The sequence below is a fragment of the Heliangelus exortis genome, chromosome 1 (genome assembly GCF_036169615.1).
Source record: "Heliangelus exortis chromosome 1, bHelExo1.hap1, whole genome shotgun sequence".
NCBI lineage: Eukaryota > Metazoa > Chordata > Aves > Apodiformes > Trochilidae > Heliangelus > Heliangelus exortis.
This window is the reverse complement of record NC_092422.1, coordinates 113,682,718-113,709,260: the sequence shown is the minus strand read 5'-3', so window position 1 is coordinate 113,709,260 and position 26,543 is coordinate 113,682,718. Positions and strand designations below refer to the sequence as shown.

The window sequence follows — 26,543 nt, the reverse complement described above, 5'->3', positions numbered from 1 at the left end:
GACCTCTTTATGTTTTCTTCAGAGCTGAGCAGTGTCCTTGGCTCTGCATACCAGTCTCTAGCAGTAACTATAAACATCAAGTGTTATCAGTCCTAGACACACACACTGTCTGAGAAACTTGCTCTTAATTTCAGCAAGTGCAACTACTTACAAGAGACTTAGCTAAAAGCAAAAGTACAAGACAGAAAATCACCTCTATCCTGGCTCAAACCAGGACACAGCATGCAGGACCATTAGCATGAACTGCATGATTTAAAGCTTAACAGACCAAAGTTAGCATGGGCCTCAAACACTTCATTAAACACTTATGTATATACTATATAAGGTCAGTGAGAACCAAGCGGTTGGGTATTTTTTCTCAAAAGCATATATAGATTTCCCACAAGATATAGGTAACTTTACATAGATGAAATTTGCTCAAGTTGCCCATTGTAAGATTTTGGAGCTGCTAATTACTTTGCAGCCTTCATGCCATGGATACTATTCTGAATACATACATACTTCATTCCTATCTTCAATTTTGCCACAGATTTTCTTTCAGAATTGCATTTGTGCCATTCATGGAAACATAAAACCAGAAGCACTAATGCATTCTATGAAGAAACAGTGGTATAAAAGTCTTTTCTGAGAGAAACAAAGGGCTAGATGTGAGTGTACAGGCCCATAACTTCCACATGTGGAATTCTTGTGATAAAAGTGGCAAAGGGAACCAGCTTAGCTCCCACGTAGCAGAAAGGTTCATTACAGCTGAAAAGTAGAGTCCAATCAGGCACTTATGTAGAGCCCACTAACCTGGCAACAGGAATAGGAAGCTCTTTTAAAGTAACAGCAGAGTGTTGCTTACTGTCTTGCATACAGCATGTACCACAACTATGTAGTAATACTGAATTTCTACTGCTTTGCCTCTTGTGTATGAATCCCATCAATAATTGCACATGGTAGTAAATAGTGAAGAATGTGGGGGTTATAATGTCCTAGAGACTGCAGTGGAGCCTCAGGCTAAAGCTCCAAGTTTCAAAGAGCTATGAAATGCAACAATGATTATATTTCTCTAAAATAGAAGGTGTATTTTGTACAGCAAGGGCAGATACTCACTTAGCTGTGACTGAGCTGCTACAATAAAAGCTGTGTTTACCTGCTGCTGCCCAGCAGATTTGAAGTCTAACAGATGCAAGAGCCATGTCCATGGCACACCTCATGATGGGCCCTGAAAAACTGTTCTGGGAGATGGAGATGAAGATGAAGTGAAAATATGCTCTGATAAGTCAAAAAACATCTCTGGACCATGAAATACACTGTGGATGGGAAAAAAGGTGCATCGGAAGGAGAATTACATGGGTCAGTAAAGAACCATGGGCAAAATCTGCCAGATTTAACAGAACATTAATTCAACATGCTAGGTTTTAAAACCAAGCTTTTTTACTGATACTGTGGGATTGTTAGTGAAGAATGTAAATTGGAGTCCAGCTGATGAGTCCAGGCATCTGTGACATGATTAATTTTTCTAAATGTAAATAGTAAAAGGACTGGTTAGTAAAAGCTAATCCCTGTTATAATGCGATTTTTAGCCCTTTTTAGAACCAGTTGCTTTTCTAATCTATAGCACATGGGTTTCAGGATCTTTGGGATGACTTGATACACAGCCTGGGGCAAGTTTTGGCCCCAAACATTCTTTAATTAATTTCTGGTAGCTCGCACAGCAAGCTTGTGTTTTTGGATAACTTGCTTAAGACCGTTAGCATTTAAATGGCCACAACTGGGGCCTCAATGTTAATGCCTCATTAATCCCTTTACTCTGGGAGTCAAGTTTTCTTGCTTAAACATCTGTTGCACCAGCAGTAGGTGCACCTATGCTGGTAGCATACAGAAGGTCAGATAGACAGGGGAGGGTGCACAGATTTCTACTACAGGCACCTTCGAGCAGGCCCACAGTTTGTGTTGGGTGGAGCCATGCTCATTGCTTCTGCCTGAAAAAGTTCTTTTGTGTATCATAGCCAGCCAGGCCTGGTAATGGCTAAAGAGTTTCTTGAAATGTCCTAGCCTCCAGTTTGGACCCACCTGGATCTTTTATTTGAGCAGGAGCTGAATCAGTCATAAGTTGAAGATTAGGTATTCTGGTACCTAGTACTCTATGAGCTAGTAAAAAATCCTAAATGCACCTCTTGGGTGTTAAGACACCTGTATTTGGTATTTAAGACCTACTTGCATTGGGCTGGCTTTTGTTGCTCTTTCCTCTGAAACCATAGAAGACCTGTCAGAGATAGAGATGCTTTCTGAATCTATATTCTGAATCATGGTGTTGTTTATATTAGTATTTTGTGAGGAATAGTAGCAAGATCTTTTTCATTGTGGATCTTACTATCATCATCTCAGAGGGGGGATAGCTTAAAAACTTTTGCTCAGCTACAGAACAAGTTCTTGCTTGCATAGTATGTTTTCTGAGATGGAATTTAATACATTGGCAATCTCTGGATGACACCAACTTCCAGGTTATTCTCAGGCATAAAGTAGGAGATGCTTTTTGACATTTGGAGGGCTTTATTAGTTTTAGTCTCTTTCTTAACAGCTGACTTAACTTGATCAATACAGCCATTGATTGGCTTGCATGACTTGTCTCATGGGTTACCATATTCATGTACCCTTCCACAGAGTCAAAGTTGGTTATGTTTTGGGGGTCAGCCCTATCTATTTTCCCAGGGTTTGGGGAAAAAAGAAGAGTGGGGGTGTGAGCTGAGTGGGAGGCTGTGTAAGCTGAGGAAGGGAGGGCCAAGCTTGTATCATGAGCTGAGGGACCTTTCTAATGTTGGCATGAAGCAAAGTCAGACTGTTCTTCATGTGTGGTTTTAAATGTCAATTTGCATACACACATCAAACTTAAAGGTAGGCTCATTTTATTAATCTTAGCAAATTTTTAAAACCCTTTTATGCTTAAAGAGAGTTTTCAAAGTGATAAAAATCACACTATTTTAGACAGTTTGAATCACAAGTGACTGCAGTGCTCTGCTTGGTGTTTAGAAAAGCTGTCAGCTGTCAGTCACATCTGCAGTACTCATAGGGTTAGAAGCACTGGTTTGGATAGGCTGAAGGTAATTAAAACATCCTATCTATGAGGGCTTACAGTATTAACTTTAAAATTAGCTTGCACTTGGAGGAGTGAGCAGCATTGTATTTCCTCCTCATATTAAAATGTTATCCTAGCCAGAATGGCTGTCAGAAGTGTTTTGTCCATCAGCTGCTTGGAAGGTCTTCTGTGACATGCATGGGGTTTTAGGATATTGACCCCGTAGAAGCTGGGCAAGCAATGAAATACTACATGGATCTTGTTAAGTGTAGAGCTCAAGTTATCAATGTGCATCTGCTGGATAATAAACACACAGCCTCAAGCCACGTTTGTCTCAAGACTTTACAGCACCAGGCAGACATGTGGTGGGCTTTTTTGCTGTCAAGCTCAGAAGGAATTCCTTCCTGTTCTTTTAAAAGATGCTATATTTAGCTCTGAAGATGGACAGGTACATACCACTGGTTAGCATGGAACTGCAGAAAGCTAATAAGGTACCCAGGCTGTGGTTTGTCCCTACATGGGCATCAGGGACCAAAGCAGTTGAACAAATTGTCTTCTTTGGCTGCTCAGGTTTGCCAACACATTGCACAACTTCCTGACTTGTGCCAGTAGAGCTGTTTATAGAGTTGGGCTACAAAGAGAGACAACCAATCTTTCTTTAAATCATAGATTTTTTTAAGGCACTGGGGAGTCATTTTTTTGCAACAGCCTGGGGAGTAATGAGAATACCTTATCTGATACTGTGTCTGAAATCACATTTCATTGGACATTCAGCCTCGGGTCATGATTTGCAAAGTAATCAGTATGCATTTATGTTTACCATTTTGGGCAGGAAGAATGATTGCTGGTACAAACAGCTCCACTTCTCCACAGATATATTTTAATGCTTGTGAAATGCTTGTGTAATGAAGGATTGCCTCAGAAGGTAGAGCAAAGGGAAAGAGTCTTCTGGATGTCATGCTTGATCAAGGAGGAAGGTTAGCAGAAGAATACTTCATGCAATGGTACTTGAAACTTCCTGAGATGCTTTTTCTTTCCATCATGGAAGCATTCCACAGTCAGCAGAGCTGTACTCATAAAATCTCAGACCAAGACAATGGTCTCAGGAAGGTGCTGCATTGTCAAAGCTAAATGGCAGCATCAAATCTGAAGTGGTCCTTCCTATATAAGGCCACAGAGGAGTTAAATCAGGTAGTGTCTCTAGTCCAAAGCAGGTTCTCTTTTTGCCCCTTGGTTCCAAAAAATATTAAAAGAATAATAGATGCCACTTAATATGTTAGTGAATATGCCACTAACCTAATTTATCTCTCTGATATCATCATTGCTGCAAAGATGGTGTTTGGCCTTCTTGCTGAAAACTATCAGTGAAAATAAGCTTACTCTTCTGTCTCTACCTTTTCCTTGTTTCTCACCCATATGTTCTTTATTTTCTAGTTGAAAAAGCTAAGGGTTATTTCCAGCACAGGCTGAAATTGGTCAGAATTTGGTTTGCTTTGTGTAATAACATTCATGTCTCAGGTTTAGTGGTGGCTTTTCTGTCTGCACTCCTTGCTGCTGGGGGGTTACAGGTGGGAAGTGGCAGTAACATTTCGTTTCATCACAGATGCCTGTTTGCCCTCCAATGCCACCCCTCTGTGATACATTTTGTGCATGCAGCTTTTTGCAGTGTTTTAATACTCGGTAAGTAAGGGGAGTATTATTTTTCTTTTATAGGCTTCTATGCACAGTTCAATAGCATGGAAGAGTGCAAGGCTCACTTTGTCTGTCACTAACTTTTTCAGGATGCTCTATAGAGAGAGACTAGCTCCCTTTTTTTTGGTCAGGTTTCTGGATTTTTGATACAAGCATTTAAACTTTCCACAGACAAGCTGGCCATTTCATGATTCAGGAGGTCACATAGGCTTTAAAGTAGTTTCCACTACTTCCTTGTCGTATCTTGTTACCTGATCCATACATGCTGCTCTCTTTTAATGTGATGGATTATCCACCCTGCTGTGTGCCTGTTCCTTAGTGTACCAGCTGATGCTAAAAGAGCTATTTCCTAAAACCACTAGGTTTTAATCCTTGCTGGTTTACTCCTTTTTTCATGTAATATTCTGTGTAATTCACAGTATTATCCAATGACCATGAATTTAGTCTCCTTCTGGTTAACCATCATCTAACCTGCCAAAGTGTGTTTCATGGGTTTCCATATTTTTCAGGATGCTTTTTAGGCCAGAAAAACACAGTGTACCTTGAAGTCATCATACTGGAAAAACAATCCAGACCTGCTCAGTAGATCTCCCCAGAGCCATAGAAGGATGTTGTGTGCATCACATGTCTAGTGTTTTGTCTAGGGCAGCTTTAAATACACAGTCAACTTTCAGTTCCTTCCCTAGGGAGGCTACTCTTAAGGCTAATAATAGTTTCTTCACAGAATTTCAACTTTAAGCTACTGGTCTTGATTTCGTCCATACACCTTTTTGTTCTCTTTCCCCTTTCCCTTTCTTTCTCTTTCCCCTTTTCCCTTTTCCCTTTTCTCATTCCTCTTTTCCCTTTTCCCTTTCCCTTCCTCTTTCCCTTTCTCCCTTCCTCCCTTCCCTTTCCCTTTCCCTTTCCCTTTCCCTTTCCCTTTCCCTTTCCCTTTCCCTTTCCCTTTCCCTTTCCCTTTCCCTTTCCCTTTCCCTTTCCCTTTCCCTTTCTCTTTCCCCTTTCCCCTTTCCCCTTTCTCCTTTTCCTTTTTCCCTTTCCTTTTCCCTTTTCCCCTTTCCCCTTTCCTCTTTCCCCTTTCCTTTTCCACTTTCCCCTTTCCCCTTTCTACTTTCCCCTTTCCCTTTCTTTTTTCCCCTTTCCTTTTTTCCTTTTCCCTTTTCCCCTTTCCCCTTCTCCTTTCCTTTTTCCCCTTTCCCTTTTCCACTTTCTCCTTTCCCTTCTCCCCTTTCTCCTTTCCCTTCCCTTTTCCCATTCTCCTTTCCCCTCCATTTTCCCTTTTCCCATTCCCCTGTCTCCTTTCCCCTTTCGCTTTTCTCCTTTCCCTTTCTTTTTTCCACTTCCCCTTTCCCCTTCCCCCTTTTCCCTCTCTTTTCCCTTTTCCCCTTTCGCTTTTCCCCTCTCCCCTTTCCCCTTTCTCTTTCCTTTTTCTCCTTTCCCTTTTCCCCTTTCCACTTTCCCCTTTCCTTTTTCCCCTTTCCTTTTTTCCTTTTCCCTTTTCCCCTTTCCCCTTCTCCTTTCCTTTTTACCCTTTCCCCTTTCTCTTTCCTCTTCCCCTTTCCTGTTTCCCCTTTCCCTTCCCCATCCTCCTTTCCCCTCCCTTTTCCCTTTTCCCTTTTCCCATTCCCCTTTCCCTTTTCCCTCTCCCTTTTTCTCTCTCCCTCTCCCTTTCCTTTTTGTCATTGTCAACTTTCAATTGTGCTTATGTTGTTTTTATGCCTTTCCCTTCATCTGGTAGTCACTGGACTGTAACTGGGCTATGCAGATTAGCACTTCATTTTCTTTCCTAGCAGCTTTGTCTTTTGACCATTCTGATCATTTATGTGACTCTTCTCTGAACTCTTTTCAGTCACTTTGATGAGGAGGTGCCCAGAAACAAATGTCACATTCCAGGTGATTTCACCTCAGAGCAGAGACAGAGATACCTAATGCTGTATCTCGCTGTTACATGATGTGATTACTTAGCTTTTAATGGTGCTGATTTGTCTTGACTTCTCTCTCTCTGTGTTTGGTCTAGACTGTGGCCATCATCTATGGCTTTTTCTCAAAAGAGCCTCTTTAGCAGCCTCCAGGCATGTTCCATTGATCTGGATTTATTAATTTTCCTTTTAGGCTCCTTCAGGCTCTTTGCTCTCTCTTTTTCCTAAAGTGTAGTTGTCACAGAACTTGGTATAATCTTCTCACAGTACATGTGTTTCAGATACTGCAGTTAACCATTTAGCTCCACCTGCTTTTGGAGCCAGTGCTGTGGACTGAGATTTTGAGGCTACTTTCTCCAATGTATAGCAAATACTGGCACTCACCTTTAGTTATTTAAGTCCATCCAAGGCTTCTCTGAGAATATTAGAGTAAGTGAATCATGTGGTCCTATAATGAGTCTTCATGAGTCTAGGTTTTAAAGTAACATGAACCTGCAGCAAAATGCCCAGTCTGGGCACTTCTCCCCAGTCTTTGGGTAATCTGGACCCAGATGTTTCACCTTTTGATGTTTGTCCATACAATATATAAAAATAACCAAAAAGAAACACCATGTTGAGATACCTTGGAATTTCTGAAGGTGTACTTTTTTTTGCTCTAGCACTTGCTGTCAGCAGAACTGACTTCAGGTTAAAGGAAACAATCTGAGCAGCTTCTTAACATGCATGAAATGTAAAAGGCAAGACATAGTTTTTCTTTGCAGTGCTCACCACCCGGTAAACTTATTTTGTCTGTGTGGCAAGTAGATATTTTGATCACTGAGTTGCTTACAAATATTATTCTTCTCATACTTGTGTTATCATGTTGTTTGTTACATAAATATTTACTCCTGGCAGGCATATATGCAGACATGGAAACTTATACATTTCCATATGCCCAGAGTGCTTTGGGTTCATGCTTAACTCTAGTGTGGAAATCCCTGGGTAGCTACTGTGACCTTTGTGCTAACTGCAATGTCATGACCTCGGTGCTAATTGCAGCTTGGTATTGAAAAGACAGGATTTATGTCCTTGTTAGTGAAGCCTGTTCAGGAGAAGATAAGAAAAAGATAGATACCTTTCTACTGTCTGCTGACTTTGATAGTGCAAGATAAGAAAAATAGGCAGGATATAGTGGAAGGCACTGTATGCTGTAAACAAACAGTTCTAAATATATATACATTGAAATGCATATTGAGGTCTCTCCATCCTATAGATGAATGTGGTTTTGGTTGTCCTGAATTGGTAACATACCACTGCTTGGTTTTTTTGTTAGATTATAAACTTATTCAGTAAGCTAACCCACACTTGGGCAGTTCTTTCTTGAGGATTCTTCAGGATTAACTATTAGTTAGAGACAAGAGTTGTGACAATGATGGATGCTGCCAAAACAGCATCAATGAACATACTTGATTCTGCAGGTCTGACTCATGGCAGCTTTGTATCTTCTGCTTGTCATTTACATCTAAATAAAATGGTTTGGAAAAGTTACATCAAATCAGAATAATTTGGGGTTTTTTATAATTCTCTTAATTTTACTGTTTGCATTTTGTATTTCTTTTTCTTTCTTCATAACCAAGTGTATGGATTTAATCTATCAAGAGAAATTCCACCTTATCTGCTACCACCGTACTCAAAACTTTTGGAAAGCCAGGTCCATTTTTAACAAGCAAAGCAGGCTGGTGCCTAAGGTTGTGAACTGGTGCAACAGAGAGACCAAATGGTTCATCTCCAGTCTTAAAGCAGCAGTTGTGGCATCTTGCCTGGACTGCTGCTGGCAAGGAGCTGTGCAAGTAGTCCAGGTAGTCATGACTTCTCACCTCTCTTCCTGTCAGGTTGGCAGCATGGTGCATGGGCAAGTGCATGGGATGCTGCAACATTGCAGTCCAGTGGGGAGCTGAGGCTGAGCAAGTGCACAGCAAAATCAGGGCCCCCCGTAAGCACTCACTGATTCCTGAGCTATTTGTGGAGGCAACTTTTTTGCCCATTTGGCTGAGCAGGCTTAGGCTTCCTTTGGAAATAAAATCCAAAGAAGTGATTTTTATTTTTTTTTTCTTTTCCTGTGACTTCCAGAAGATGGTCAAGTTGTGGAATGTCTTTTTCAAGTGTTACCCAAATCTTGAAATTACTTTTGACCTTTCCTTCTGAATAATAGTTTCTAAATAAAGACCTCAAAGTGTTTTCTCAACACTCATGAATTAAGCTCATGATAAAATGCCTGTGAAGCTGGTCTGTTTTTATCTTGTTTGGCCTTACAGAGAAGCTGAAGCTCAGAACATTGTAATATCTTTTTCAAGGACAAGTATAGATTCCCCAGAAGAGGTGAAAGTAGGACCCAGATTTCCTGATTTCTCTACTGCTGTTCTTTAAAATAAATAAAATTCCCTTTGGACTTCTGAAGATGCTCTTTGATGCTTGTGATGGCAGTGTAGCAAGCCTTGTTTCATATTTGTAAAATTTTTCTTTTTCTTTTTGATCTCACACCCTTTAAAACTTATTATTGTTATTTTTATTGATGCTAGCTCATTCTATTTTTATTTAAGTTTTCCATCAAATTGGTGGAACTGTTGCTTACTAAACTTCTTCAGAGTATTAAAATTGATGAGATTGAGTTGAGACTGCTTTTAGTAATTTTTTTAAAACTTTTTTTTTCTCTTTTAATAAAGGCAAATCAAACTGAGATGTTCCACATTTACACTTGTACCTTCTTTCTTAGTATATTCTGATTGATGGCTCTGTTTCTTACTACTCTGTTTCTGTTATCACACGTATCCATTTGTAGTAAAATACCCAGCCATCTTGCCTGTTGTATTTCCAAACTCCAGTCAAAAAACTCATTGCCTTTCAGGTACCAATTGCCAACCCTTTTCTTTTCCATCCTTTCCAGGAGATTTGTGTGGCAGCTCAGTCCTGCTGCAGAATAAAACCTTTGCCTCTTCTCACCTTATTCATGCCATGAAGTCATAGCTGTCTGTGATATCACAGTGGGCTGCTGTGGGAAATCTTGCAATATCTGAAGGAAAGGATTGTAACCAGGTTAACAAAGCCGTGTCAGGACTGGAATGATAAAGGTGTTTATCGTACCATAAAGCATCTCAGTAATTAGAAATTTAAGCACAGACGTTTCCTGTTTTTTGATGGAGATCTGTTTTTCTCTCTAATGCTTCATCAAGGAAGCTCACATTTATACAGCAAGAAGAACTGAAGCTGCACTTTGTTTTTCACACAGTAAGAGGGAAGGGGAAAACGTGCAGGCAGGCAAGGTCTATAACATTGATTTGTAACCAACAAAGGAAATGTCTACTTATGAGACACAAATCAATGTAACCAGACTGTGAAAGTGCAAACAGAGATGTGAGAAAATTATTTGATCATTAGTTTTCCTTTGGAAAAGACAGAGGGCCAAATTCTGCTCTTATTTATGTAGCCTCCATGAAAACCAGTGGAGACATGCCAGTGTAATTATGATCAAAATTTCATATGGTGTCCTTCTGATGGCAGGAGGTGTAAGGCATTAGAGTCAGGAAAGGGGGTAGGTGGCAAAGGGAGGCAGAGGAAGGATGCTGTAGCAATGAGGATATGAAGCCAGGTTTTGCTATTAATTGCAGGTACAGATAACATATTGATGTTCCTTCCCATGCAGAGGTGACCTGGGTGAACTGTCCACCTGCTTAATTCAGCTAAAATCTTAAAACAGTTTTCATTAACCTGAGACTTTTTAGTCACATGCTGAGATATTTTCTTGGAGGTGGGTTGGTCTTCAGAGGAGAGTGTAGTCCTGACAATTCTAGACTACAGGGTCCCTCATCTAGGAAAATCCAGCATTAAAAAGTCACTGCACTTCAAAGGTAAGAAGAAAATTCAATGTGCTAAGTTCTTTCAGTTTATGAGGAGCAATAGATAATGATTTGGAAGTTAATACCTTTATTCTTCCATGGGTAGTCTTTACAAGGGCAGTCTGCTTCTCAGGTTGGGGAGAGTTTGTCTCCCCCAGACCTATTTGCAGCCCCAGATTTACCCTGTAGATTGATAGAATTTGTTGTTTTCTGTGCAAAATTGTAGTGAAATGAGGCAACCAGGTGCCACTAATTGCCAGGTAGTGGGCATGAGCTTGTGTTAAGCCCACCTGTGCCTGATTAGGGCGGGCCCCAACTGCGCATGAGCAGGACTGGGGGGGCCAATAAAAGGGGCTTAACACAAGCTCATGCCCACTGCCTGGCAATTAGTGGCACCTGGTTGCCTCATTTCACTACACAAAATCTCTGGGGCAGTTTCTGGTTTGATGGCGCAGTGGATCTGGGTCATAATACCCTATCAGAAACACTGTAGCCACAGACAAAGTGTTGATCTGGGATAAATTCAAATACTGCTTTGAATGTTTTCAGAACAAATGAATTAACTTTATATGGCAGGCTTTATGCCAGATCAGATACCACCTGTCTGCACCACTGTGACTTCAGGCTAGATTATATATCGTCTGTTCTCTTGCCGCGACGCAAACTCTCGTTAATTTGGTAGTAATGTGATCATGTGGTCATGCCCAAACCAGGTCAGACCCATCCTGCTGACTGATCCCAAAGTACCAGTTGTGGACTGATAGCCCGAGTCTGCTCATCAGTGGGGAAACTCATCTTGACTTCAGCATCAAAACCCCACTGAAGCAGAGGCAAACGACCTTCCTGTAGCTCCACACCCTGCTTCACTCTGGGATTCAGTCCTGCTTTGCCTTCAACACTGCCCTGTGTTTTCACAGGTACTGGGCTTTCCCCATATGTCTCCATTCAATTCCATTCATGCAGTCACTGGAAAGAAAAAGAGGCCAACACATACATACATGCACGGTTTTAAAGGCTTGGGACCCATTTGGAGAGGTAGATACTTTTATTCTGGTTAAACTATTTTAATTCCCAAGAATATTGTTTTATTTATGCCACAATATGAGATTAAATCAGGCCACGGCTTCCCAACAGGCAAAAAAAAAAGCGAGTCTAAACAAATTATATTTTTAAAGCTTTTGGGATAAGAATAGTTTTGAATCTAAAGTGCGTTAAAGTGGCATTAAATAACAGCAAAAAGCTTACATTCATTACAAGTTAAACTCCCATTTACAGAAGGAGATGCAACAAGTGCTGTAATTTTACTTTGTAAACAGGAGAAGTCAGCTTTTTGATTATTCTGTCTCCTGAACTGCACTTGACCTTTCGAGATGGAGGCAAAACTCTGCCTGGCACTTGCCCCCAACTCTCACATACAGTGAATGTTTCCCCCTGGGTGCTCTTTGAGTCGTGATATCTTAAAATAAGTGTATTTCTGTCAGGCATTGCTCTTATATAATACATGTTGTCATCTGGAGTGAGTTACAGTTGTGCATATTTAGCTGGTTTGCTTTGTAATGCGTCATTTCAAGTGACCAAAAACATGGTATAGGAAGTTGTTTGTGTGCTTTTTTCATTGCTTATGCAACTCCCAAGCAGAAAATGTTCTTGAGAGCAGATGGTACAGAACAGTCAGTTGCAAGCTCCATTTTCCAGATGCATGGATGCTTCATGTCTACTTGAAGCCAGTTCAGATGGCTTTGTCAACTTGAGCCCAACTTTTGTTTAACACTTTACTGGGCCACCAGTGAGTGTTTCCTGCAGGAATCTCAGTCCTACAAAAATAACCTAAGCCACTGCATTCTAGATGCCTAGCCAGAATCTGGTACCTAATGTTATGATCAGGAATTAAAATATTAATACCTTTTTTTCTAGGAAGAATGTTGCAAGTTTAGCAACTGATGTATGATCTATAGTGTCCATTCATTTCTCTCTTTCAGCTTTCTAAATAGTACATTGTAACACAGAGTGCCCAAAAGCTGAATTTCCTACTATTTGACAGGGGGATTGCTAGATAGTGACGGCAAATGAATTTGACTTCCAAAAGAAAAAGCAAGAATGTCTTACCCTAGGGCAGTGTCACAGCTCATGACTGCATGATACCGATAAACTACAGTACAGCAGGTTCATTGTTTGATACGGGTTTTTTCACATGCCTGGGTCTGGACTTCTCACAGTAGGCTTATTGCTGCTGAACCATAGGCTTTTACTTGGTAACAAATAAAAGTGCCAGTCCAATATTTCCCTGTTGCACCCACAGAAACTTTTGGAGATCATATGAGTATTATGGGCTCATTTAGAGGAAGGACATCCTTGAAAGCCAGCCTGAAACTGTTGGCCACACTAGGTAGCTTTTTAGTTCCATCACAATATAGGTTTAGTTCAGTTGTGACTTTACTGTAAGGTGATTTGTGCGTCCAGGGACTCATAAAAGTAAGATGCTTGGTATCATAATAACAATACCAAATTGTCAGTTATTGTCCATAGGTCCTAGGAAACAGCCAAGTAATGATTCCTCAAAAACCACTTTCTGGTTATATGACACGATTTTCAAGAAGTTCCACCAAACTTTCAATAAAGATTTTCTGAACTGAGAAAGAGAACAGATTTAGAAATAAAGGCTGAAGGAAAACATTTTTTTATAATGTCATCAGTTAATTTTTACCTACCCTGAACCCTCAAAGCTGAACAAATCCAGAAGTCAAATTGACTTTCCAAATCTCTGGCTTCAAACCATCTCCTAAAATGAGAGAAAACAGACGTTTGAAATGTCTGATCTGGTTCTTGTGTTCATATAATTGAAGTTTAGATGCCCAGAGATGCTGACTGATGGTAAGAGAGGTCAGAAGGAACTACTGTCTTTGGAAAACCGTGGGAAACAGTCTTGAACAGCTCCATTTGTGAATTGGCTCCCTAGTAGTAGCAAGTAGCCGGTAGCACAAAGCCTGTCAAGAGTTCGAGGAGTGTCTGGACAACACTCTCATTTCATTTAGTTATAGGTAGTCATGCAAGGAGCAGCAAGTAGGACTTGACAGTCCTTATAGGTTTCTTCCAACTTGAGGTATGCTATGAATCTTTTCCTTTCAAGTGTCTTGTGTTTGTTACTAACCAGAATCAGGATACTTAAGCTGATGGACCTAATATCAGCAAAATTTTGTCTCATTTGGCAAGACAACAGGCATTTCAGTGTTTCACAGAGCAGCGACATTACCAGTGCAAATTTCTTCCTTGGCCTCCTGGTGAATGAAAGTTAATTGTTGTGACACCATAATAATCCTCAGAAAACTGCTTTCTGTGGGCTGCTTATGGGTTACAATACAAATAATATTTTCAATTTATAAAGAACTTTCATTTGAAGACCTCATTATTGATTTTCAGCGTTATCTATTAGCCCTGCAGTAATGAGGGAGCAGCATATTGTCCTTTACTTTTCCAATGAGGAAACTGAGGGTGGAAAAAAACAAGGGCTTGTCAGAACTATGAGAAGTACCAACATTATCAAATATGGGTCTTCTCTTAGAGACAGAAGGAGAGGTCATATCTAGAAAGAGTCAAACTTTCAGGTTAGGATCCAACCATGGCTTTTGGTATTCGATGCTCTCTTGAAACCAAACAGTGCTGTGGGGTTTTCTTTCCATTCCCCCTTGCTGCTCGGGTTGTGAAGCAAATTGAATGTACCAGACTGGCTTCTCAAGGCAGTAAGTGAAAAAAAGGGCTTTTAAAAATAATAGTTGCCAGGTCCTGCATCTCAGAGCTGTCATACTGCATGTTAAAAGCTCACTCCTTCCCAGAAGTGAGGATGAAGATGCAATATGAATGTGTGCGTGTGTCTGGGACTCAGGCAGATTCCCTACCTGGAAATGTCTGCTGTTATTAGCCCTGCAGTTACCAGGGGTTATGTAAGACAACTGAAGCTCTCTGTTTTTTAACAGAGACGTGATTCATGCTACTTGTAGTAACAGTAACCACCTCCGAATGAGACAGAAAGCAGACACAGACAAAGGGCTGAAGACATCAATGCTGGCTGAACACAGCCATCCCTCCTGATACCTTCTGCCTCTCAAGCAGACATCAGGTTATCAGTAGCTGGGGTTAATGCTAATTCCAAAGTTTTCTGGAGTTACTGAGCTGGTGCATTTGCACCGGCGGCGTTTGCAGGGAGTGGCTGAGGCTTGAGGAGCTGCGAGGGGAGACAGCGCTGGGCACACTGTGCCATGTTCCCAGGAATGTCTCTGGTGTTCTGCAGGAGGCTGAGGGAGCTGTGAGCAGAACTAGCACTCCTACTCTATTTTCTCAGTTACTCCTGCTGGGAAAGGCTGGAACCAAAACAACTTTTGGCTCCTCTGCAGTTAACACTTCTACAGTAATTTTTATAGTAATGTGGAGGGAGAGTCGAGACCTGGAGTAGCTTTGAACTTCTGCCAGCGCTCTTCATTAGAGCAAATTGTGAAATCTGATTGAACTAGAATAGCTCTGAGCTCCCCTACAGCTAAGAATCCTGATCCATCTCCTATGGTACTTCTTTCCAGTCATTGCAGAGATTAGAATATCTATAAGTGCCTTCACAATTTTGTTCATCTGGGCCATTTTTTAATAAAAATTTATGTTGAAAGATAGCAGGTAGTAAGGTAGTCAAAGATCCAACTTCTCTCCTTGCAGAACTTCTTTCCTTACAGGAAAAAGCTTTATGTTCAGAATACCAAAGAAAACACCAGCGAGGGACTACTTTACAAAGTGTCATCATCCAGAAATAAAAGTTAGGGAAACTGCTATCGGGTCTCCCTCAAGTCACTGTCATTCCCTACCATGTCTCCTCTTGGAAGACTGTGGATCTATAAATTTCATTTCAGCATCATGTAAAACATTCTGCGTAGTATTTTCTGCTGTCAAGGAAGAAGATGCTGAAGATTTGGAAATGGTCTTCTTAGCAATCAGGAGACAGCCCTCCTACGTTAGCAGAATTTATCCAACAACAGAGCCAACTGCCTTCAGTTTTGAAATGACCAGAGAAATAGCCTCTAAGAGCCACAGAACAGAACTGAGTTCCAATCAATCCCAAAAGTTTGTAATTTGCTAATGATGGAATAAGAACAATAACAATTATTGCTATGTTATTTCCTTAACACATCATGCTCTATTTATTGTACAGAGTACAAGTCACTTCAGCTACTCCTAACATTAGTAATTATTCTCCATCAGCCACACCACATAGAGTTTTAGGAACAAATTAAAAAATAACTCGGAGTGCCTTAAAAGTGTCCTTCTACTCATATCCTGACTCTGTGATTTCCTGGCACAGAGTTTTTAAAACCCAGACCTGAGTAACACAGCCAGCACTGACATCTCTACATTTCAAGCACACTTAAGAGAAACCAGTTTTGATGCAGATGATACATAACTTTAAAAAGCAAATAATTATCACAAATATACATCCTACCTCAGGACACATTGCTGTCAGTGACTTGACATTTCAAATGACGAGTTTCACAAACGTGCATAACCATCAGATTTGATTGAACAATGTTTTAGAATAATTCACATGCTCATCTAAAACTTTTTTCTTTGTGTTTTGGCACCGAAGCATGAAACAGGAAAATCTACAGTGGGTTTCTCTTTGCTTGTGAGGAAGCAAACGCTTTGATCAGTTCTACAGACTCGAAGGCTGTAGTCAGTTATTCCTCAATGGATAATGAAACCAAAGCCCAGAGTGACTCTGTTTCTCTGTGGATCCTGTGTGATATTTTATATATAGTTTTTGACATAAATCAAACAAGCTTTCATTTGTACAGTTTGAGGCCAGAGGCAGCAAGCACATAGGAGGAATGGTATGGGAAAACATGTTTGTGGTGCTTTTTTACCTGGTCTTTTCACAGTGTTAGTTACTGACTCTTTAATGATTGACTTGTAAAGGAAATCTTCAGAGACAGGAGACAGTCATATGAAACAAAACAAAACAAAAAGATTCCAAATCATTTGAGTGTTTTTCTTGACCGTCAGTATCATAATTGTTTAGCTCAGCATTCAGGCAGTGGTGTTCTGAATCTTAAAACTTCAGATTCACTGTCTCCCACCTTGCCCCTCAGAATGCATGCAGACATGATTTTTAATGTAAATCTTCTTCTAGTAAAAGTACATAAAAATCCTGCAAGTTTCTGCCTCTCCTTATAAACAAGTCACATAATAAAAGCTCAGTTAGAGGAAAAAATTCCATCAAGATGATGCTAAGATTTTTTTAGGGGGAGGAGACTGTCAATTTTTTCTGTTTCTCTGTTTGATAACCTAGCTTTTGGTGCTTGGCAAAACCAGATGTATGAGTGAAAGTTTCATTTCCTAGTTTACCTTGAAGGTGGTGGTTCCATGGCAAATGTATCAAATCCATTGAAATTTATATCTTGTATTACTCCATTGACCTGCACAGAATTATACTTTGAGTTAATATAAACAGTACCTCAGTTTCTGCAACCAACAAGACATGAAAAAAAAACGGGATTTTTTTTTTTTCTCAGTTACCATTTTGTATTGTCTTCCATTCTCCCAGTGTAGTTCAGACTTGTGGTTGAGATCAGCTTTCAGCATGAAAACCATAAATTTGGTGTCTGGGCATTGAAGCATCAGGTGCTGTACCACCGTGATCAAGAGGGAGGGGTGTATGGTAGAATCAGTGCCAACACTGTAAAGCTTCATTAAATTGTGTTATGTGTTGAGATTATAGAGTCCCTGCAGCTAGATGAAAATACATTATCGGTTTCCAAACCTGGTTGCTGAAATATGGAGATCTGTTCTTTGAGGACAGTCAACACTTTCTTCAGTTCACCAACATCTATGGAACTAAGAGCTGCAGGGTTTATGCTGAAGTACTTGCAAGGACAGCAGTCAATGATACCAAAGCAATGTGTAGGGGAAGGAGGAAAAAACTCATCTCATTCTCTTCATATGCTTCATTGTTTTTGTTCTTCCTGAAAAATAATGTCCTTTCAGATTTCATTTGACATCTCCATGATGTTGAACAGATTTGGAGAAATCACCAATATTTTGACAGGGTTCCTTGGCAATGAAATGTTCATGAAGCTCATCTGTCATGAGCTAATCTGGCTCATCTAGCCAAAGTAGTAGCTTAGGAGGATATATTACTGTAACAGTTTAATTTCTACACATTTTCTTCATCTCTCAGTGATTGCAGTGATGGCAATTTGTATTTCAGTTGTAAAAATGTTGGTAGCTATTGTGGCATAACTTTACTTTGAGGGTTTTTTGAGAGCCATGCTTAAGGTAGCAAAGCAGCGTCAGGCTGCCACACTGTCACCTTCTTGGTAATGGTGCAATACTCTGATTGCACCTGCTGTCTTCATCAGTATTCATGGCTTCAAAACTTTAACATCTTATCTTGTTCCCCTCCCACAAATCTCTTGAGCTATGTACTGTAATGGTGATGCCTGCTAACCTACACCATCAGCGTATGAATACCTGATCTGTTTATACTTTCAAACTGCTTCTGTTAAATGTATCTATAGAAAACTAGCACTCTCCCCAAGAACAAGTAGTATGCAAGCACTACCCACAAATCAATCTGTTTCTTGGAAGGCTTAGGCAGGTGTGGATCCACTGAGCATGCAAGATTTACCCCATATTTGACACCAGCATCAAAAAATAATGATCTTTTATATTTGCTTCAGTCAGACCCCGCTTTAATGAATTACTTTGAAAAGTGTGTGCTTTTGTTCAATATTCAATTGTGAAAGCTCCATAGTAGCAATATAGAGAATTCTGTGTTATTACACACAGCAATATTTTGCCAGAGTAAGGTAATCTAAAAATAATAATTGTGTATATAACTACACAGACATGCATATATGTGGTTAACGTATATGTATGTATGTATCTGTTTCTCTCTGCTATGCTGTTTCTTCTCTTTACCAATTGTGAAAAGGTAACACATCATCTGACAAATTGTCATGGTTCAGTCTGGCATTGTAGAATTTTGTATTCATTTGAATGTGTAGCTGAATGATACATCAGAGCTTTTGGTCATCTGCTTCTGCTCTGATTAAGCCTGTCAGCCACTGACATTTAGTTGCCTCTTCCAGGTAAGTTATCCTCACCATTTCAAATCAGGTGTGCACAGTCTGAACTGATGTTTAGCAGTGCCCAACATGGCTTGACCCTGTTCTGCTCACAGCAAAGTGCAGCCAAGAGAGCAACCTGTGCTCTGCTTGGAGACCATCTTGTGTCTCTGCAAGTGGGGGGGTTAATACACCCAACACTAAGCATGATGACATCTTCATTAATGGAAAATAGGCAACACCTTTGTTTGTATCTTAAATGAGAGAGAACTTCTACAGAAATTCGGGGTTGAGGTCTTGTAGCACTGCACAGTGCAGGATGGGCCATTCAGCCTGAGAAGTGGCAAGGAAAGTCAGGACTGGAGCTCTTAGGTATAGTTAGCTGTTGAATTGGGAATATCACTTGCAAATAGAAAGGAATATCAGAAGAATCAACAAATGAAGGTGAAACCTAGAAAATGTCTATTCCGAATGCAAAATTCAAACTTGAGAAAAGAATTGCAGCTGAAGGGAAGGGAATTTCTTTAGTGTCAGGAAAAGGCAGTGAAAGAAGGGAAAAGGAAACAGATACAGACAAGTAATAGAGGGTTTGTCAGGAAAAAAATAAGTGGACGCGTGATGTGGACTTTACTACAAACTACATTGCTATTCCAGATTTCAGTAAGTGCCCCTGGGACTTCAGGAAAAGATTTTTTTTTTCTGTAGTACTTTTGCAAAGACGTCCGTGTGGGAAATTGGCCTTTACCAGGCTAGAGCAGCCCAGCCTCTTTAAACAGTCTTTCTGCAAATGTCTAATCCATTAACAAATTAATTTCTGAATTTCAGGCCCAATTACTGATAGTGGACATAACAGCATTCCCAGTAGAGCACAGAAATGAGCAGTTTCCTCCCCTAGATGAAGCACTGGCTATTGTAAAAAATTCATGCTATAGCCTTCTAAATATAACTTTTTATTTTTTTGTTTTTAATGGCACAGGTTTTGGCCTTGTTGGAAAGGTAGTTTTTACACTACAGTACATCTTGATCTCTGTTTAAGATGCTGTGGTTGGGTATCTACCTATGGGTAGATTTATATATCTATATATACCTATTTATAGGTAGGCAATGGCCTAACCTTGTTGATATAACATAAATGCCACCATCCGTCCAAGTCAGAGGATGTGCTTTTGAAAAATAAACACTAAAATGCATCTGGAATAACCCACATCATGCAACAGGTTGACTCTTGAATCACATTTGTATTCTCATCTTCTCCTTTTCATTGTAGCTTTAAGAAAGTCACCCAAAATGCTACTTCTGGAGAGAAAAAGTGACCAAAAGAACAATTGTATTTAGTGTAGACAGCACAGTCTGAAAACATACTGTGGTTGTGAAAGCATCCATTAAAACTGACCCCACCTTACTCGAGAGACCTGTACAATATGTAGGTCAAGATCAGACATGCTAAATTCTGTGGCACTAGCAAGTTATTTTCCAGTGCCTCATGATAGGCAGCACCATGCCAGCACAGCAGACAAGAATAATCAAAAACAAGAAGCTCATCTTTTACTTTTTTCATTACAGGGATCACAAGGAAGGCAGAAGGAAGCAGAGTTCTTAAGTAGATACCAGGGAAGCAGATACAAGGGAAAGGAGTATTGCAGGGATAAAATGAATCACAATTAACTAAAAAAAGAGTCCCCTTGATCAGAACTCACTAAAACAAAGTAACAGAAGGCAGTGGTTTCAAGCAAAGAGAGTGATTTTGCTGATTGGCTTTTGCAGGTCAGATAATATATATATATATGAGTGCCCCTAGCAAACAGGGAATAATGAAGGTGTTTGATGCTGTATGAACAGAAAGTACAGCCAGGGGGAGAGACAGGTCCTGCAGGGAACCAGCCTAGAAAAAGCAAGTTTCAGGACCAAGCACCATCAGGAAATTTATAATATTTAAGTCATATGTAAAGGAAATACTGTGATATGTTGTGTAAAGAGCAGAGTCAGGCCAATGCTTGCTTATGTGTGTTTTAAGTAATATGATATGACAGACCACATCAGGTCAATGGTGCTGATTAATGAACAGTTCTTGAAAGGTAGCTAACAAGAGATTAAAGGGTCAGGACACAAATTTCAGGAGGGAGGAAAAGGAGGATCAGTACCTCAGAATACAGAGTTATGGTCCAGGAGCCCATTAATCATCATCATTATTATGTAAAGTACCACATTTTCTCCTGACATTATGCCCACTGCAACTCCACTGAAGCCAGTATAGAATTGACATGAAGTGTACATCTTAAATAAAAATTTGTAGTACATCCCTGATATCGTAAAACAGACCTTCCTTAATAAAAATAGTAATAGGATTACTGTTTCTTACACCCTCTAAATTACCATATAAAGCTTGGGAAGAGCAAGGTGGAATAAAAGTGAGTATATATAAAATGCCCATGTTACTATCATTAGTAGAAATACTTAAGTAATCGGAGTCTGCATTTCTGGGAGGCATTGATGCAGAAAATTCATCCTTCAAAATCTTAATTAAGCATGCAGTACCTCATGGAGCAGAAATTTTAGTGCTTTGCTCTTCTGGATAGAGAACCCCAGGTAGAGAGGGGAGATGTTACTTAACCCTATGTCACACATCCCATTCTCCTGTTGTCTTCCTCATCTCTCTTTTTGCCCAATCTTCTCATGGTGAAAAATCCTTTTCCTCTATTTTTTGCCCAAGCTAAGACTTTTAGAAAACTGTCCTGGTTTGGGCAGTGACAAAAACCTTTGGGTGAATCCTGCTCCACTGCACTCCCTATGTATTCTGAAGCACCAAGCTTTGTTGATTTTGTGTATGCAAAATGTACCTATCAGCTGCTAATGATCTCAGTGCTTGATGCTAATCAAACTAGAGGAAAAGAGATGTATCTTCCCAGGCCATAGCAGGAATTATGGAGAAAGTTGAAGATATTTTAAGTATTGCCTTTCAGAGAGATTTTAGTGCCCAGATTTTGTAGAAGACTTTGAACAGCTCATCTCTAACAACTTGTCTGCCTGACCCTTGATATGAAGCCAGATTGAGTGCTAGGCAGTGCTACATAAGAGAACCACTTGGATTGGGATCCCAGAGATTGGAAGAGCAATAATGACAAAAAAAGAGAGGTGACAAAATATGCAGGATTAGTACATGCAGTTCTTAGGCTTCTCTTGTGTGAAATTAGGAGAGAAGTGAGCAGAAGTTCTGCCGAAGTAAAGACTTCATCCTGTGATTTTTCTGCTTCTAATACAACTTAAAAATGCATGTTAACTGTACTACTGGACACTCTTTAAGGCATGTGGGATTTATAGCTTAAAAGGATGAGCAATAGCCAGGGAAAAGACAGATTGATGTGTGCAAATGGATATAAGAAGCAAGGTCAGCATTAAAAAAACAGTTGGAGCATATATGGAAGTGGGAAGGAGAGCTTGAAAGGTAAGCCATGCTGAGTTTTAGCAAGGGCTTAAATTTGTAGAGTCCTTGGGTGTTACTGCACCTTTGAAATTCAACCCTTGGTAGTGGTCAGAGGTGTCACTGTTTTATGTAATTCTTCTGAGCTAACCTGATGCTGGCATATGGCTCTTCTCTCAAGCCTGGTGAAGTTCAGAGGTTCAGGCTGGGCTAAAGATTTTTTTGTGTGTGTGTGTTTAAATTTACTTCATTTGCAATAAAAACCAGGCTTCGAGATGGGACAGCCCAGCAAAATGAATCAAAGAAAACATTTGCTTGAGTCCCTGTGAAGTGTAGCTGGTAGATTTCATGTAGTGTGTTGAAATCAATACATAGCATAAATACCAGTCACCAATAAGAAATGTGTTACCAATGTGAAGCACATTACTATAGTGTCATCTAAGATCCTTCGTTATGTCTGCTGGTTTTCATTCTAGTGCTCCTGTTGCATGAGCAGTGGGGTTTTTTACTGTGTTACATTTATAGACATAAATTCCAACTTGCGTAGTGACATTAACTACCTGTGAAATAACAATTAGATCTCTTATAATTTTTTGTTCACCTTCTTGATTTCTTTGATAAAGCAAATACTTGCTTGTCTTGTCTGATGAGAATAGGCATAATCATTTATTCATGGGAACAGCACCACTGGTTTCCCTGTGGGCAGGACTGAACATGCTGATGTCCCAGGAATTCTTTGCATAAGTGAAGTGTAGGATTTAATTCTGTCCCTGGATGTTAACTTCAGACATACTTCCAACATCCACAACAAGCTACCCAAAGATCATAAGAAGCTAGCAAAGGAGGAGTTCTGTTAGTCTAGAGAGGGATTCAAGTCCCCCAAAAATGTAAATACTCCAAAAAACTTAGGTCTGGGTGGTAAAATCACCCTCTAATAAATACTGGAGCTGAGGTTTTTTTCTTTGGATCCCTTTCTGTATTAGTCCATTGAGTCCAACTCCTTCTAAGGCTCAGGGGATTTCAGACAGAGAACTGCTGCTGAGCAGAATCTTTCCTGAAAGCCTGACAAGAAGCCATTTCACTGGTCTCACCGCAGTAGACCTGGTGGCTGATGGGGCTTCTGCTTTGATAGGAGCCATCATTTTTGTGATGTACAGCCTGCAAAAGAAGTGTAAGAGAGTTTTTCCTTCCTTTTCCTGCCTTGCAGTCCTGTGCAAGTGTTTGTTGCTGCTCTGAACAGGACTAGCCTTGTTGTTCTGATGAGATGCACTTGAGTGCCAAGTTTGTGCTAGCTCTCCATCACTGCTCCGTGCTCATGCCATTAGAGTGAGCAGCTTCTCAGGATGAGTCCTCCTGATAGCATTTTGCTGGCTAATCCTCTCTCTCTCCTCCTCACTTCACCAGGAGAGGTTGCACGGGCAGATGTGGCAACCAGGGACTGTTGTGGTTCGCAGCCAGGGCTGGAGGGATTGAAGCAGAAAGAATTCGGCCCTACCAGGCTGCAGCCAGCTGTACTGACAGTAGAGAATGCCAGTTAGAGTTGCAGAAAGTTTTCTTGCTCTCAGTAAATAATTATCATTTCCCACTGACCTTTCCTTTTGGTTCTTTCTGGTACAGACACAGCCTCTCTCTGTTCCCTGCCCCAATGAACGTCTGCACTAGGTCCAAGGCTTGGAGTAATTTACCTGAAGAGTGATACCGTTTGGAACCCACTGTAAGTATATTTTATCTCTTACAAAAGACTTCTTGTCTCAGGGAAAAAAAAAAGAAAAAAAAAAGCTTTAAAAAAAAAAAAAATGCAGCACCTGTGAGCATTAGTGATCAGGGTGAGCTAAGTTTTGCTTTTGAAATTTGCAAGGAACTATGTGGGCAAAAAAATATGTCAATAAAAACCTGTTAAATATTTAAGTCGTAGCCTCCCAGCATAGTTCAGCAATGGCTGGTTTGATCTACTTGTATCTTTCAGTTTGGCAGGTTCTCATGCTTACTGCTCTAGTTTGTGCTGTTCTACTTTGTGTATCCGTGTTTGTCTTTGGAGTGTTTATCTTTTTTTCTATTCATACTGCTTTTTAATGAGGCATCTTTTCTCTCATTGGTGTTCTGTGCAATGCAGATTGAATTTATTTCAAGTCCTTAAAGATTTACATTGTTGGTTCCAGGCCTGGAGTCATTTATGATTTGGGCTCGTGATCCTTAAGGCCATCAGGATTTGGTAAATTTGGCTGAAGTTGCCTGAGAGAATATTGACTGTTCATTGTGGTTTTATTAAGATTGGAAATTATCATCAATTTTGTGTTATTTGTATGTAGTTTTGATATGTCATGATTAATTCTCAGTGCTGAGATGCTCTGAGGTTGTAAGTCCAGGAGGTTTTGTAGGCAGGTCCTAACAAATAAGACTTGTGATTTAGATAGAAAAAATGGACAAAGTTGAGGGCATATAAACCCCACTTCAGGTCTGAAACAGACTATGCAAATTTCAGTCTTAGTTTAACTTAATCTCTGAGTTTAACTTAATTATGTTAATCAGTCTCCTGTAAGGGATTTTGGAATTTATTTTACTTTTCTGCTTTGATTAAATTTTCCAGGCTTTTATTACACTAGAACATTGGGCCTCTCTTGTCAGTTCTCTGTGCCTCCCATTCTTGCTCTGCAGTGTTCTGCTGGGATTTCTCTTTCGTATTACATTTTATGGCGATGTTTTCAGGAGTTTGTGTTTTCTATTGTATGACACAAACTTGCAATCAGAGATTTTAAACAAACTGCCAGTCATGTAGCTGTAACAGCATGAAGATCAATGTGGCTGCAAAATCATCAGAGAAGCTGTGAATATTCAGGCAGTCAGCCTGTACAGGACTTTTAACTACTGAAGCAAAATTTCTGGCAGAAAAATTGGGATGGCTCAGGTGGTTTAAAGCAAGGTTGTCTCAGAAAGTTTCACCCTCAGCTCTGGAGTTTAGTGTACCCTCAATTTTGAAGTCAGGTCTCTGGGCAGATTACAGTGCTTTTTGCTGTTCTTTCAGGCATTTTTTGTTTGGCTTTTTGTTGTTTGGTTTGGTGGTTCTTTTTCTATATTCAACAATTGTACTCATCTCCCTCTTTCACTTTGTCAGTTTCTAAATATGTATTGTCAGTGTCATGTCTGGAAGAGACACAACACTGGCAGTGATAAGCACTGATATCAGGAGCTGTGTTAGTCGCACACAGGCAGAGGAAGAATGTGCAGCAGAACACTCAGGAAAAAAAATACTGCTTAAAATCAAACGTGAACTATTTTCACACTGATATTTTTAGGATCTGAAAAGCTGTTTTGTTTTTGTTTTTTTTAATTATATACTGTCCCTGTGAATTATGAAGGTTACAGACAAGCTGTACGCCCGTCACTTGATTGCAGTACTTGGGCATTACTGGCATCTCTGACCTGATGGCACTTACTAGAAGGTGGTTCTGTATCTGTGAGGAGGAGAAATAATGCCAGGAACCTGGGTGGGCAGTCTCAGCCAGCAGTAGCACTTGTGGTATCAGCAACCCTGGGGTGTGTTCCCTCCATGCTGTTTAGTATGTGATGAACAAAGGTCTGGTTGGTGACCCAGCCCTCCCTGTATTCAGAGGCTGAAAACTGCCTCATTATTGTTCATTATGTATTATTATTCTTGTACAGTCACATTATCATAGCTTCCCCTGAGAGCCAGGATGCTACTCTGGGTTCTGTGCAGCTACACTGGTTCCCATAGCTGAGCTAATTTGTTCACTGCTAACCTGGTGTCTCTACAGGACAGAGAGCTGTTCCCTGTGCAAGGGAAGGTTCAAGCATTAGTTACTGCTGCTGTATGAGAAGTACAACATACATTGCCTGGTTTTGACAGAGACCTGGTTTGGTGGCCCTGCTGTGAGAACATACTGACTGATCGAGGGGAAATTCATTCCAGTCTCAGATACTTATGATTGCAAGGGAGGCACATGCAAAGTAATCGTGAGGGAGAGCAAGTGGAGGGACGGGGGAGAGAAGGCTGGATGCAACAGTGACAAAAAGGGGGAGTTGTAGCAGGGGTTTTAAAGGCATTCCAAAGCTCAGAGGTAGCAATTAGTTTCTAGATAGCTTTAAGGTTTGAACATCCAAAATATTATCCATTCTGCTTTCAAATTAAACAGAAAGAAGCCAATTCTGTTCTGCAGGCAATGTCCACATCACTGCAGTTGCTGCAGCATTGTGAGTTGGCCACCATTTAAGACCTTGCTGTATGATAAAGTTAAGGTACATTTGAGGGAGAGAATGCCTCACTGCAATGACAATACTGACAGAAAAATAAAAATAAAAATATGGCAATGATTATACAACTTGCTATACACATGAGCCGAGAGGCCCTCAATTCAGGGGTGACAGTAGATGCAGTTAGCCAGATAATAGGTACTAGAAAGCACACAAGAAAGAAGATAATATATTTTAAGTGATGTAAAGGAACATAATGAAAAGCAACATGATAAA

The 26,543-nt window shown here is 40.2% G+C and overlaps 1 protein-coding gene across 48 annotated transcripts in view; it reads left to right on the top strand.

Moving 5' to 3' along the window:
- ZBTB20 (zinc finger and BTB domain containing 20) overlaps nucleotides 1-26,543 on the top strand; it is a 505,805-nt gene that overhangs the window by 421,781 nt on the left and 57,481 nt on the right. For all 48 annotated transcript variants that reach the window (XM_071759958.1, XM_071759936.1, XM_071759870.1 and 45 more), the window contains one exon: nucleotides 23,676-23,772. The gene's annotated coding sequence lies outside the window, so the exon portion shown is untranslated. The remainder of the gene's footprint in view (nucleotides 1-23,675; nucleotides 23,773-26,543) is intronic.